The sequence below is a fragment of the Schistocerca americana genome, chromosome 3 (assembly GCF_021461395.2).
Source record: "Schistocerca americana isolate TAMUIC-IGC-003095 chromosome 3, iqSchAmer2.1, whole genome shotgun sequence".
Classification (NCBI taxonomy): domain Eukaryota; kingdom Metazoa; phylum Arthropoda; class Insecta; order Orthoptera; family Acrididae; genus Schistocerca; species Schistocerca americana.
The window spans coordinates 928836387-928848996 of record NC_060121.1 but is presented as its reverse complement, the minus strand read 5'-3'; the positions used below and the strand labels follow the sequence as shown (position 1 = coordinate 928848996).

At 44.4% G+C, this 12610-nt stretch overlaps 1 protein-coding gene across 3 annotated transcripts in view; it reads right to left on the bottom strand.

Moving 5' to 3' along the window:
* Positions 1–12610, bottom strand: part of LOC124606623 (U6 snRNA phosphodiesterase) — a 44549-nt gene that overhangs the window by 2618 nt on the left and 29321 nt on the right. The gene's annotated exons all lie outside the window — the stretch shown is intronic.

Sequence of the window (12610 nt, the reverse complement as noted above, 5' to 3'; positions counted from 1 at the left end):
ATAACAGTAAGTTGTGCAAATGTTAGAAACAAACGCTATACTGTAAATAAAATTTTTTTTTTTTTTTATTTCTTATGCTGTTAAACAGCTTTTTCAATTATGGATGTGAAAAACTTGCATCCACGATAAAGAAAACAACGTACTAATTTGTAACTGTCTCTGTAATTAAATCATATGCACAAAATAATGAAAACATAAGAGTTGTGACTGAAAATTAACTTATGTATCAAATACAACAATATATCTATTTCACCAGCTGTTTTAGACTATGAAAGTCGGGGCTTCAAAGGCAGCCAAAGTACTACTTCTGGTGGTAAAATACGTAAAAACCGTATCATTTCATTAGAACTTTTGTTATGATTAGTTGAGTTGCAGGCAGGCTCACTGAAAAGACCCTCCCCCCACCCCCTGTCCCCATCTATCTCCGGCTATTGTGTTCATGTGTGTGAGCTGTGCTTGTCTGAATGTGTGCATGTTTTTTATTTCAGAAGAAGACCTGGCTGAAAGCTTAAATATATGGCAGTCTTTTCACTGTATCTCTCTGTGAATCTACGTCTCCTCTGTACAGTGAGCAGCACTCTATTCTTTTCAAAATATTATTGTTATTTTATCCTAGTATTTCCATTGTTTCATTATAACTTCTATGGCTGGCTCGTTGGTTTAAAAGAGGGGGGAAGGGACCAAACTACGAGGTCATTGGTCCCTTGTTCCTAATAAAACAATGCCACAAGTGTGAGAATAAACCAGAAGAGATATATAACACAAAACGGAAAGAAAGGGAAAACCACAAGAATGAAAGAAAAGCAACGAACACTAAAAGGAACAAAAGAGGACAAGAAAACAAGAAACAGAGACACCAAAAATGGAAGAGAGTAAAAAAAGAAAGCAGATTTCAGTGGCTGGCCGACCACAAGAATAAAAATGAAAAGCCAGCCACTCCGCAACACATTAAAACCTCCACCCTAAAAGAACGAGGGTGGAGGACACAGAGGGACAAAGGACACGAGCTAAAACTTAGATCAAACGATAAAACGCACCCTCATAAATAAAATGTAAAACTAAATCAGCCAATGAGGCGTTGTCAGATAAAATGAGTGGCAACGAGTCCAGTAGCCCAAGATTTCGTTGCTGGGCATTAAAAGTGGGACAGTGGACCAGAATATGGGCCACTGTCAACCGGGTGCCGCACCGACACAGACGGGTCTTCACAGCGCAAGAGGTAACCATGGGTCACACAAGTGTGGCCAACGAGGAGCCAGCAGAGGACAACTGATTCCCTGCGAGAGGCCTGCATGGAAGACTTCCACACATTCGTAGTCTCCTTAATGACACGCAGTTTGTTGTGCATACTGTAATGCCATTCCGTCTCCCAAAGCCGAAAAACCCTGCGGCACAAGTCAGAATGCAGGTCACACTCAGAGATGCCCATCACCACAAATGGTTTCTGCGTAGCCTGTTGGCAAGCTAGTTGCCTGGGATGTCGACATGTGCTGGAGTCCACAAAAAAACTGAACAACAGGACTGGTCCAGGGCATAGATGGACTCCTGGATGGATGCCACCAAAGGTAGCACTGGTCGAAAGTGCACGAGATATGGCCACCAGCTCTGCAGTGAATACACTGCAGCCATCGGGCAAGGAATGCTGTTCAATACGGCCTCTGTGGACAAAGGCGAAGTCAATATTACCATCAGCCATCGGTGTAAACCACTTAAGAGCCCCGGAACACTTCAAGAATCGAGAGGCACTAACAGCGGAGAGCCACAGGGTTAACAGAGTCCTTAGGGCTATGCGGAAGGTCCAGGCGAAGCTGCGGCCTAGGTGTGCACCATGGAGGTGTACGAGAATGGACCTCGAGGAGAGATGGTGAAGGTAAGGACTCCAGTTCAGACAGAAGCGATCGCACACAAACCGCAATCGTTAGCCCTGACCTGGGCCACCTATGCGGGAGGTGAACCACTGTGGTTGGGAAAAGAAGATCGTAATTAGTATGTTCAGGAGAGCTATGAATGTGTGCAACGTAACTGATCTTCAATGAAGGGACTCCAGCCTCCACCAATACACTTGTCACCTGACTCGTCCTGAAAGCTCCTGTCACTAGTCTAACTCCGCAATGGTGCAATGGGTTGAGCAAACGCAATGCTGAGGGCGCAGCCAAACCAAGTGCTGCCAACACTTCCGTTTAAGCTGATGAAGATGAGGAAGTCAAGTCAAACGAGCATCGAAAACCAGACCTAAGAATCGATATGTCTCCACTGCAATGAGGGGATTGTCATTAAGGTAAAGTGCTGGTTCCGACAGAAAAGCATGAGACACATCTTCATGGTGGAAAACTAGAAGCCATGGGCTAGAGCCCATGACTGGATTTGTGGATGGCTTCCTGTAGGCGACACTCAGAAACACCAGTACTGGAGCAGCAGTACGAAATGCAGAAGTCATCTGCATACACAGAAGGTGAGATGGAGGGCCCAGCAACTGCTGCTAGACCGTTAACAGCCATTAAAAATAGAGAGAGACACAATACAGAGCCCTGTGGGACTCTATTCTCCTGGATATGGATGGAACTATGGGAGGCACCAACTTGGACACAGAAAGTACGGAGTGACAGGAAGTTTTGGATACAAATCAGGAGTGGGACCCAGAGACCCCACTCATACAATGTGGCAAGGATATAATGTCGCAAGGTCGTGTCGTATGCTTTACGTGAGTAAAAAAAGACAGCAACCAGGTGTTGGCGTCTGGGAAAGGCTGTTTGGATGGCAGACTCGAGGGACATAAGATTATCAGTGGTAGAGCAACCCTGGTGGAAGCTGCCCTGACATGGAGCCAGTAGGCCATGTCACTACAGGACCCAACCCAACCGCCAACACACCATATGTTCCAGCAACTTACAAAGAACGTTGGTGAGGCTGATGGGCTGATAGCTATCCACATCAAGCAGGTTTTTACCAGGTTTGAGCACCAGAATGATGGTGCTCTCCCACCATTGCGATGGAAGGATGCCACTGCACCAGATCCGGTTGAAGATGACGAGGATATGTTGTTTGTAGTCATATGAGAGATGTTTAATCATCTGACTGTGGAGCCAATCAGGCCCATGAGCTGTGCTGTGGCAATGTGCAAGGGCACTGAGGAGCTCCCACTCTGTATATGGGGCATTATAGGATTCACTGTGGCGTGTAGTGAAAGAGAGGCCTTTCCCTTACAGCCGCCATTTGAGAGTGCGAAAGGCTGGGGGGTGGGGGATAATAATCCGACACAGAGGCTCAAGCAAAGTGCTCGGCAATTGCGTAGATAACATGCCATTTATGGTAACACTGCCAACATCTGTTGGGGTCTGGTACCCGGAAAGACGCTTGATCTTTGCCCAGACTTGGGAAGGTGATGTATGGCACCCAGTGGTCGAGACGTATCTCTCCCAACACTCCTGCTTCCATCGACTGATAAGTTGACGGACATAGGCATGTAGCCATTTAAAGGCCATGAGGTGCTCCAGGGAAGGGTGCTGCTTATGCCACTGTAGAGGTTGCCGACGCTCCTTAATTGCTTCAGTGACTTCCAGCAGCCACCAAGGGACTGCCTTATGCTGGGAGCACCCTAAAGAGTGAGGCATCGCATTTTCTGCCGCAGAAACAATTGTTGTAGTCACCTGCTCAATCATCACATCGATGTTACCATGTGGGGGAGATTCAACGGTGACAGCAGAGGCCAAAGTTTTCCAGCCCACCTCGTTCAAAGCCCATCTGGGCAGGTGTCCGTGGGCCTGACGTCGGGGGCAGTGAAAGGAAGATGGGTAAGTGGTCACTACCACACAGGTCATCATGCGCTCTCCAGTGGATAGATGGGAGAAATCCTGGACTGCAAATTCATAAATCGATGGCCGAGTAACTACCATGAGCCACACTGAAATGTGTGGTGGCCCCAAAATTTAACAGGCAGAGGTCGAACTGAGACAGTAAAGTTTCGACATTTCTGATTCAATGAGGCACTTTACACCTCGGGGTCACCTGTTGCCACCGATTTATTGCCTGCGCAATCTATATTCATTGTGTCTGAGGGTCTGGCGAGAGCTAGTCCTCAGCAGATACCTCAATGTCCACCCCATCCTCAGATGTAGAGCTTCTAGGTAGCAGTGGTGTGGGTGCCACCACAATTTCCATGGTCTTAGGGGTCTTCTTTTTGGATTTCTTTCACTGCTCCTTGGGTTTCCCTGGCTGGGAGGACTTCACTGGCTCAGTCTCCGGGACTGAGGATGAAGATAAGAATGAAGCCCTACGACCAGCTGCTTTTGAGCTCTTCAGCCACTGGCGGGTGTCATCTTTCCCACTAGCAGAAACCTGGGAAGGGAGTGACGCAGAGGACCCCTACCCAGCGAGAGAAGCCACAGAAGACATATGCTTCTCCAGCTTAGAAGTGGGGACAGATGTCCCTGATGGTTGGGAGGGGGTTGCTCCTGAGGAATAGAGACGAAAATGACCCCCCCACTAAGAAGGGGGCCGGTGTAGTCTTCTGACTCCAAGAGGTGACTGGGGTTGACGGAGCTGATGGTGCCAGAACAGTTGTATCGGCGGTGTAAGACCATGTCATACTGACTGGATGCAGGCATTCAAATTTTATCTTAGCCTCAGTGTAGGTCGGTCAGTCCAGGGTCTTTTACTCCACAGTTTTCCTTTCTCTCTGGAGAATCCTGTAGTCAGGTGAGAAAGGCGAATGGTGCTCTCCGCAGTTGCCACAGATGGGAGGCTGGGCACTTGGAGTATTGGGATGTGATGAGCGTCCGCAATCTTGTCATGTGAAGCTGGAAGTACAGCACCACATCGGGGGAGGGATATAGGGCTTTACATCACAGCGGTAGACCAATCACCTTGACCTTCTCAGGCAATGTATCACCCTTGAAAGCCAAGATGAAGGCACCAGTGGCAACCTGATTACCCCTCGGACCCTGGTGGACACACCAGACAAAATGTACACCTCGCCGCTCTAAATTGGCCCGCAGCTCATCAGATTGCAAAAGAAGGTCTCTGTGAAATATAATACCCTGCACCATATTTAAGCTGTTACGGGACATGATGGTTATAGACATATCTCCTAGCTTGTTACAAGTGAGTAACGTCTGACTGGGCAGAGGATGCTGTTTTGATCAAGACTGACCTAGATCTAATTTTTGACAATACCTCCACCTCCCCAAACTTATCCTTCATCGTCATGAAAGAGTCCCCATCAGCTCTCGAACATTCAAGCTATCGGGGCGAATAAGTTCTGCTGCCATCCTTAGCCTGACGTGTGGCCAGGGAGGGGAACAATTTGGGGTCGTACTTCTGTGCTTTGAATTGAGCTCGTGATCGCTTAGAGACTGCTGGTGTTTCACCACCAGCAAGAGATGGCCTACACTTCATCGCGTGTCATCCACCCTGATGCCACCCACTCTAACCAGAGGCCCTCCCCACGGGCGCCAACCATCCACAGCAAAGGCCACCTGGCAGGATGGCCATTGCCGGGAGTCCCGATGCCCCAGGGGGATGGGCATCTACCCCTTGGCATAAGTGGGGAGTTAACGGCACAGGCATCAGCAGAGCGATCCCTGTGTGGTCAGGGGGCTACAACCAACAGGGTATATGGCAGCTCCACCACAACTGACTGGCTACCGTGCTGGATATCAGGAGCAAAGAAGTCCGTGGTCATTGTCGACACAGAAATCGACACTGCATAGTGCATTGTGGAAAACGCACCCAGGAAGGTGTCCTTCGCCTGAGAGATGGAGAATGAGCGGGACTGAAATGTGACAATGAGAAAGGGGGCTAAAGATCTCAATGCACGATGGACACAATGCACCATGTAAGGAGCCCTTTGCTCTTCTGGAAAATTTTGAAGAATGGAGGTCAAACCCTACTAGGGACCATCACATGAAGGCTGAAACTTGTGAAACTCCTTTTAGTCACCTCTTACGACAGGCAGGAATACCTCGGGCCTATTCTTGCCCCCGGACCCGCAGGGGACTAACTTTTATGTTCCTTGTCTTTTCAAAGTTTTGTGGAGCTACATTTCGTTTTGTGCAAAGAAATGTTTGTAATAAATGTCAAAAGTTAACTGTAAGCCTGGTGTCATCTACATTATTTGGAATACCAATTTGCTCATAAGTTTATTCCAGGCAGCAAACTGCAGATAGAACACCCCAGATCTTTGTGGAGTCCAGTAGTCAGATGAGTATTTTCATTGCCTGGTTACACAGGAGTACCACTTTATCAACTTTAATTTCACATAAAACCCACTTGCAACGAGTCCATCACTTGACTTTCAAACTTATAAGATGGTTGTTTCACAAGTAGGGTTCCTAAAGTGGTAAATCCACAAGGAAGCGTTTGGCAAAACCTGGCAACAGTGGCATGCACAGCAGCTTTCCCACTCTTGACCCCAACTATTTCTCCTCTCCAACAATCAATGTTCACCTAGCAGCTGTCTGCAATGGATGGCCTAATTGCTGCTACCACCAAGTGTGAAATCCACTCAGTTCTCCAGTTGTTAAGGGAAGTGTGTGTCTGTTCAAAACAATCGCAAATGGTGTAGAGAGTTCACTGCCGGTCACATGGCTATTTACAATGGTGACCTGAGCAGAAGACCATCAATTTCAGATATGAGGGGCGTTTGAAACGTCTGTGCAAAGTCCCAGAGGTGGCACCTCCAGCATCTTTGGAAAGAACACACACCAAGTTTCAGCCATATTGGCCTATTTCTGTGTGTGTGGCATTCGTGTGAATCAAGGAAGTCGAGTGATTGTCAAAAAATGGATGAAGAAGAATTTCATGTGGTGATTAAACATTACTTTATGAGAGGCAGAACACCTCAGGAGACTAAAGAAAAGTTTGATGAACATTTTGGTGAAACTGCACCTTCAATTATAACAGTTTATAAGTGGTTTCAAAATTTCCAGAGTGACCATATGGACACAAGTGATGCTGAATGTTCTCGACGCATGCATGCCAACTTTCAAAAGTGAAAAATCAGGAGAATTTAGCGGTGTACAATTGTGAACTACAACACATCCCTGATGATTAAAGTTGCAATAATTCAATACCTGTAACAACTCAATTACATTTTCTTTATTATTTACATGTAAATACTAAATAATGGACATACCTGAGGCTTCAAACTGTATAATTTATCATTCAACATGCTGAACAACATGAATGATGAACTCTGCAGGTTCCTTTGGATTCACACACATTCAAGTGAAGCACTCTCGAGAGAACTACAGTTCAAAATTACGATACGAGGAAACAAATTAACGTCTATTAGATTTCTGTTTTGACATTAGCACAGTTTTTGCACGAATAAATCACTGTTAAGTGATCACACATTTTCATTTCATAATGCAACCCATATTTGCATGGCATCTTATATCCATAAGACATGTTTCCCAAATTTAAATCAATTTTATACAGGATGTACATGTTAGGCTTAGCAAATAATCTGAATAGTTTATCAGTCTGAATTTGTCCAATTACGGTAGTTACTTATTCAGCACACCCACAGCTGACTTAGCCTTCTTCAAAAACTCTGACCCAAACTTCTGCTCAAAGCACTTTCCTTTTTGAACTGATTTTAAAATTAAAAATTTCTCCAAAGACATTCCTGAAAGCATGGACGACCTGAACTGGGTTTTGGTCTTTGTAACTGTGCTAAAAATCCTCTCACATTCCGCATTACTAAGTGGAATTGACAAACTAGCCAGCATCACCTTTGCAAGTTTATTATATTGAACCCCATCAGCTGATTTCATCACTGAAAATCAGTTCCCTCTGCTGCCGAGTTGGTTTCTTCCAGCTGAAAGTTACAGAAATGAGAATGGAGAATATCAACTTCAGTATCTAAGTGTTCGCTTTCGCTAGTCAGAATATTAGGAAACCTGTTTATGAAAAATCTAAGGCTGGAGAATGCTTTGCCAATTGTAGAAATATTTGCAACTTCTGCATGCATTAAAACTTCATCTTTAAACGGAAATTTGTGTATCATGTAATCACATGATAAGAAACATTTTCTTACAGACTTAAAGAATATAGACTTTTCCTCAGGCTTCAAAGTGATCACCAAAGCAAATGTAGAATTCCCTATCATCAGATCACAATCATCATTTTGATTTTCTGGAGTATGATAAATCTACATCAGTAAGGGAGCTGGAGGTTTTAATAATAAGTCATCTCACAAATCTTGCCATCACATTCTTCAATAGTTCCTCCAAAATTGACCTCAATAAGTGGATATGTGGGGCACTTGACTGAAGCGCTACTTTTGGGCTCTCAAAGATGGGCGTAAAACTTGAAAGGAAAAGGCATAAAGATTTATGTAAATTTGATGACGGAAACATGAACGGTCGTCGTTCCTTATGTGATAAAGCATGGTCCACAGCGTCAATGTTTTTCTGTAAAACTGATGATTGGGTTTTTCTTTTAAGTAAGGAGTGTGGTGAAATCTTATCACAGTGCTTGGACGTGTGATATGAATTAGACACATCTTCTAAACATCTTTTCAACAATAACCATCGTGTAGGCACATGTTTCAGAATTTTCCTCGATTCTGTATCATGTAAAGTTTGAAACTTTCTAAATTTTTCTTTCCGTTTTGCACTCCTTTCCAAAGAATAAAATATGTCAATAATATTTTCATCAACGTTAAAGGCAAACATGCCGTCCCCTTCTCAGCAGCAAGATTAATTAGGTGACAAGAACAGCCTACAATGATTAAGTTGGCAATTTCTTGCTTCAAACATCCTGCCACACCCTTTTTTAGCCCTACCATTACAGAAGCATTATCGGCACCAAAAGCCAGAAAGTTTTTTAATGGAATACGGAATTCCCATAAAGTTGAAAGTAGAAGATCAGCAATATTAGCTCCAGTGGCATCCCCTTTTAAATTAGGCACAGAGAGTAGGCAGCTTTGAATTTCATGCACTTCAGGGCTGAAGAACGATATGGTAATAGGATATAACTTAAAGTCCGTTTTATTACTACCATCGGTAGCAACAGTGAATGGATTCGACTGCAAGTGTGTAATAACGTTGCATTGTATGTCTTCGGCATTCTGCACAAAAAATAATCAACACCTCCAAGATATGCAGCCAACAACTACTACAGAGTAAACAAATCCCACAGCAGAACCGAGAACACAATGGTCCTATGTTCTAAACAATGGTCTTGTAGTAGTGATGCCAACCCTGGCGCACCGTAAAGGGGAGTCAAGAATGAAATTGTCAAGCGGAGGAGTGGGGAGGGAAGGGTAGTAACCCTGAATATTTTTTCCCCTGAAACATTTATCCCTCTAACGCCCCCTAGGCAGCTTAATTCCCCCTAAATTTAGGGGGAATCCCCCAACTTGGCAACACTGCCTTGTAGACACAACAATGCTAATCACTTCGCTTGGAACGACTATCGACTACTTCTTGTTCACCATAACTTTAGGATTGCGCTGGTGCTACCAGAAGCGTAGGAAATTGGCACTAGTTGATAGATATTCATTTGTCTCCGAATGCTGCCAATAAGTTCCTTACTTCCTTGTAGATACGAAGTGCAAGCTACGCCTACTGCCGTTCCTGACAGCCACTGCACGAATCTTCCAAGTTAACATACACAAGTAGCAGCCATACCCTGTCATCCACCAATATATCGAAGGCGCAAGATTTTCAAATAGTAAGGAAAGTATTGAAACTGCTCTGAAAATCGGGAGATCAGTCTACACGGTCGGGAGATCGGGAGGAAGAAGGGAAAATCGGGAGTCTCCCGCTTAAATCGGGAGAGCTCGCATGTCTGTGGAGGTTACAACTCCAGAAATCATTGATAAAATCCACGATATGGTGATGGGTGACAGATGAGTTAAGGTGTGTGAGATTGCTTGTGCTGTGGGCATCTCGAATAAACAGGTATATAATATTTTGCATAAACATTTGGACATGAGAAAGCTGTCCGCAAGATGAGCTCCACAATTGCTCCTGCTTGACAAAAAATGGAATCATGTGAAGTGTTGCATGGATGGTTTGCAGCTGTTCAGAAAGAATCCACAGGACTTTAGGCATTGTTTCGTTACTGGATGAAACATGGATACATTACTATACTCCTGAGGCCAAACAACAATCTAAACAATGGGTTACCAAGGGATAATCTGCACCAAAAAAGGTGAAGACCAGTGCTTCGGCCGGAAAGGTTATGGTGACTGTCTTGAGATCTGCAAGGGATAATCCTCATCGACTATCCGGAAAAGGGTAAAACTATTACAGGTGAATATTATTCATTGTTATTGGACCATCTGAAAACCGAACTGCAAGAAAAACGCTGGCAATTGGACCACAAAAAAGTTCTTTTCCATCACGACAATGCACCAAACACACCAACTCATTTCACATCCCCCCCCCCCATTCTCCAGACTTGGCTCGCTTGGACTACTATTTGTACCCCAATTTGAAGCAATGGCTGGCGGGACAAAGATTTTATTCAAACGAGGAGGTGATTGCAGCAACTAATAGCTATTTTGCAGACTTGGAAAATTTCTATTATTTGGAAGGGATCAACAAATTTCAACAGCTGTGGATGAAGTGTATAAGTCTAAAAGGAGACTATGTCGAAATATATAAAAGGTTTACCCCAAACATGTAAGTAGTTTTTATTTTTGCATGGACTTTCCAAACCCCCTTTGTAAGACTGCTGAAAAGGTCAAGAGACTATTGCTCTAAAAGCAAAGGAACAGCTTTCGTGAGCATGCTTTTCAGGTACGTGAGATGTCCACAAGCCCAGCTGAGAGAATTTTTCCTGAACATTTAGTGTATCAGAAATCTTTACATAAGACCACAAGCAGCAATGTGTCAGCTGTGCCAATCTGGAAACAATTGGGAGGAATTTTTGGGCCCAATCAATACAAGCAATGAAACATGGGTGTTTAAATGCAATCTGATAGCAACTTGATGGCACTTGTGTTTTTGGGACCATAAAGGGATATTGCTGATCAACTGTTTGCCTCATGGAACAAAGATAAGCTTAGACAGGTATTGCAACACACAAAGGAAACAAGACAGATGATATATGACTGCTGGAATGGAAAACTGGGCAAAGGAGCGGAGTTCTTCAAGATAACACCTCACCCCATGTCTCTCATCACACCCAGGACCTACCAAAAGGATTTGGCAGTTACATTTACAGTCCATCCCCAAATAACTCTCCCCTAATTCTCGTGCAGCTTTTTCGACTTGGTTACCCAACCATTAAACAAGCAGTGTTGCAAAACACCTTTCCCAATACAATATACCAGTTAAATTTTTTTTTTATAAATCTTTAAAATGTATAATGCTTGGGGATTTATGAATTTTGGGCATTTGCCCCAACTTATAAATGGTGGGTTGATTTGGAGAAAAAAGGAACTAAACTGTGTCATCAGTCCCTTTTTCCTTAGTCTCATAGGTCTCACATTAAAATCATACCCCAGAAGAACCTCATCACCTGCAATCCAGGGAATGAACAAAATGTATAAAACTAAGTGTGTAATAACACTGAAGGAAGCAATGATAGTAGCAAGCCAAAATTGAAAACATTATCTCTACGGGGAAAACAAAGCAGTAGAAGGTGTTAAAAACAATATAGCAGATGGCCTTGGCTGGCTGATGACAAGAATAAAAAAGGATGAGCCGGCCACTCTGCAACACACTAAAATCACCAGCCTAAAAACACAAGGCACGACAAACACAAGAAGACTAATGCCAAGTCGAACAGACAGCGCCAGAGGGAGTAAGGAAGAGTTAAAATGCAGGTAGGGTGAGGGCCTGAAAGATGACGATAAGGCAACCATCCTTAAATACAATGATAAAAACTCTCTTCATGGACGAAACTTAGATCAGCCGCTAAGGCATTGTTCCCTAACACCAAAGATAGCGTCTCAGGAAGATTAAAAGTCTGCTGCACGACAGTCCAACAAGATGTTGACCACTGTCAAGTGAAAACCACAGCGACACTGAGGTGGATCCTCATGACACAGGAGCTGACCGTGAGTCAGCCAAATAAGACAGATGCAATGCAGCACTTTACTGTCCGCCACCCATACCATACATCCTTCCCCCTCCCCACCCCAGCCAGGAGGGTTACGGGAACATAGGATGTATTGCAGAGAAAGTTCCAACCTGCACAACTCAGAAAAGCTGGTGTTGGTGTGAACGATCCTTATGGCACAGGTTGTGGAGCAGTCATTGAAATGAAGGATGTCATGTTTGGCAGCGTGCTCACCAACAGGGTGATCCACTTGTTTTTGTAGACAGTTTGTCGGTGGCCATTCATGCGGAGAGAGAGCTTGTTTGTTGTCATGCCCACATAGAATTCATGACTGGTTTCACATATAGGATGCTTCTGATGGGATAGATGATGTTTGTGACCAGACTGGAGCAGATGGTGGTGGGAGGACATATAGGACGGGTCTTGTATTAGGCCTATTACAGGAGTATGAGCGATGAGGTAAGGGGTTGGGAGCAGGGGTTGTGTAAGGACAGGTGAGTATGTTGTGTAGGTTCACTGGATGGCAGCTTACCACTGTGGGAGGGGTGGGAAGGATAGTGAGCAGGACATTTCTCATTTCAGGGCACGACAA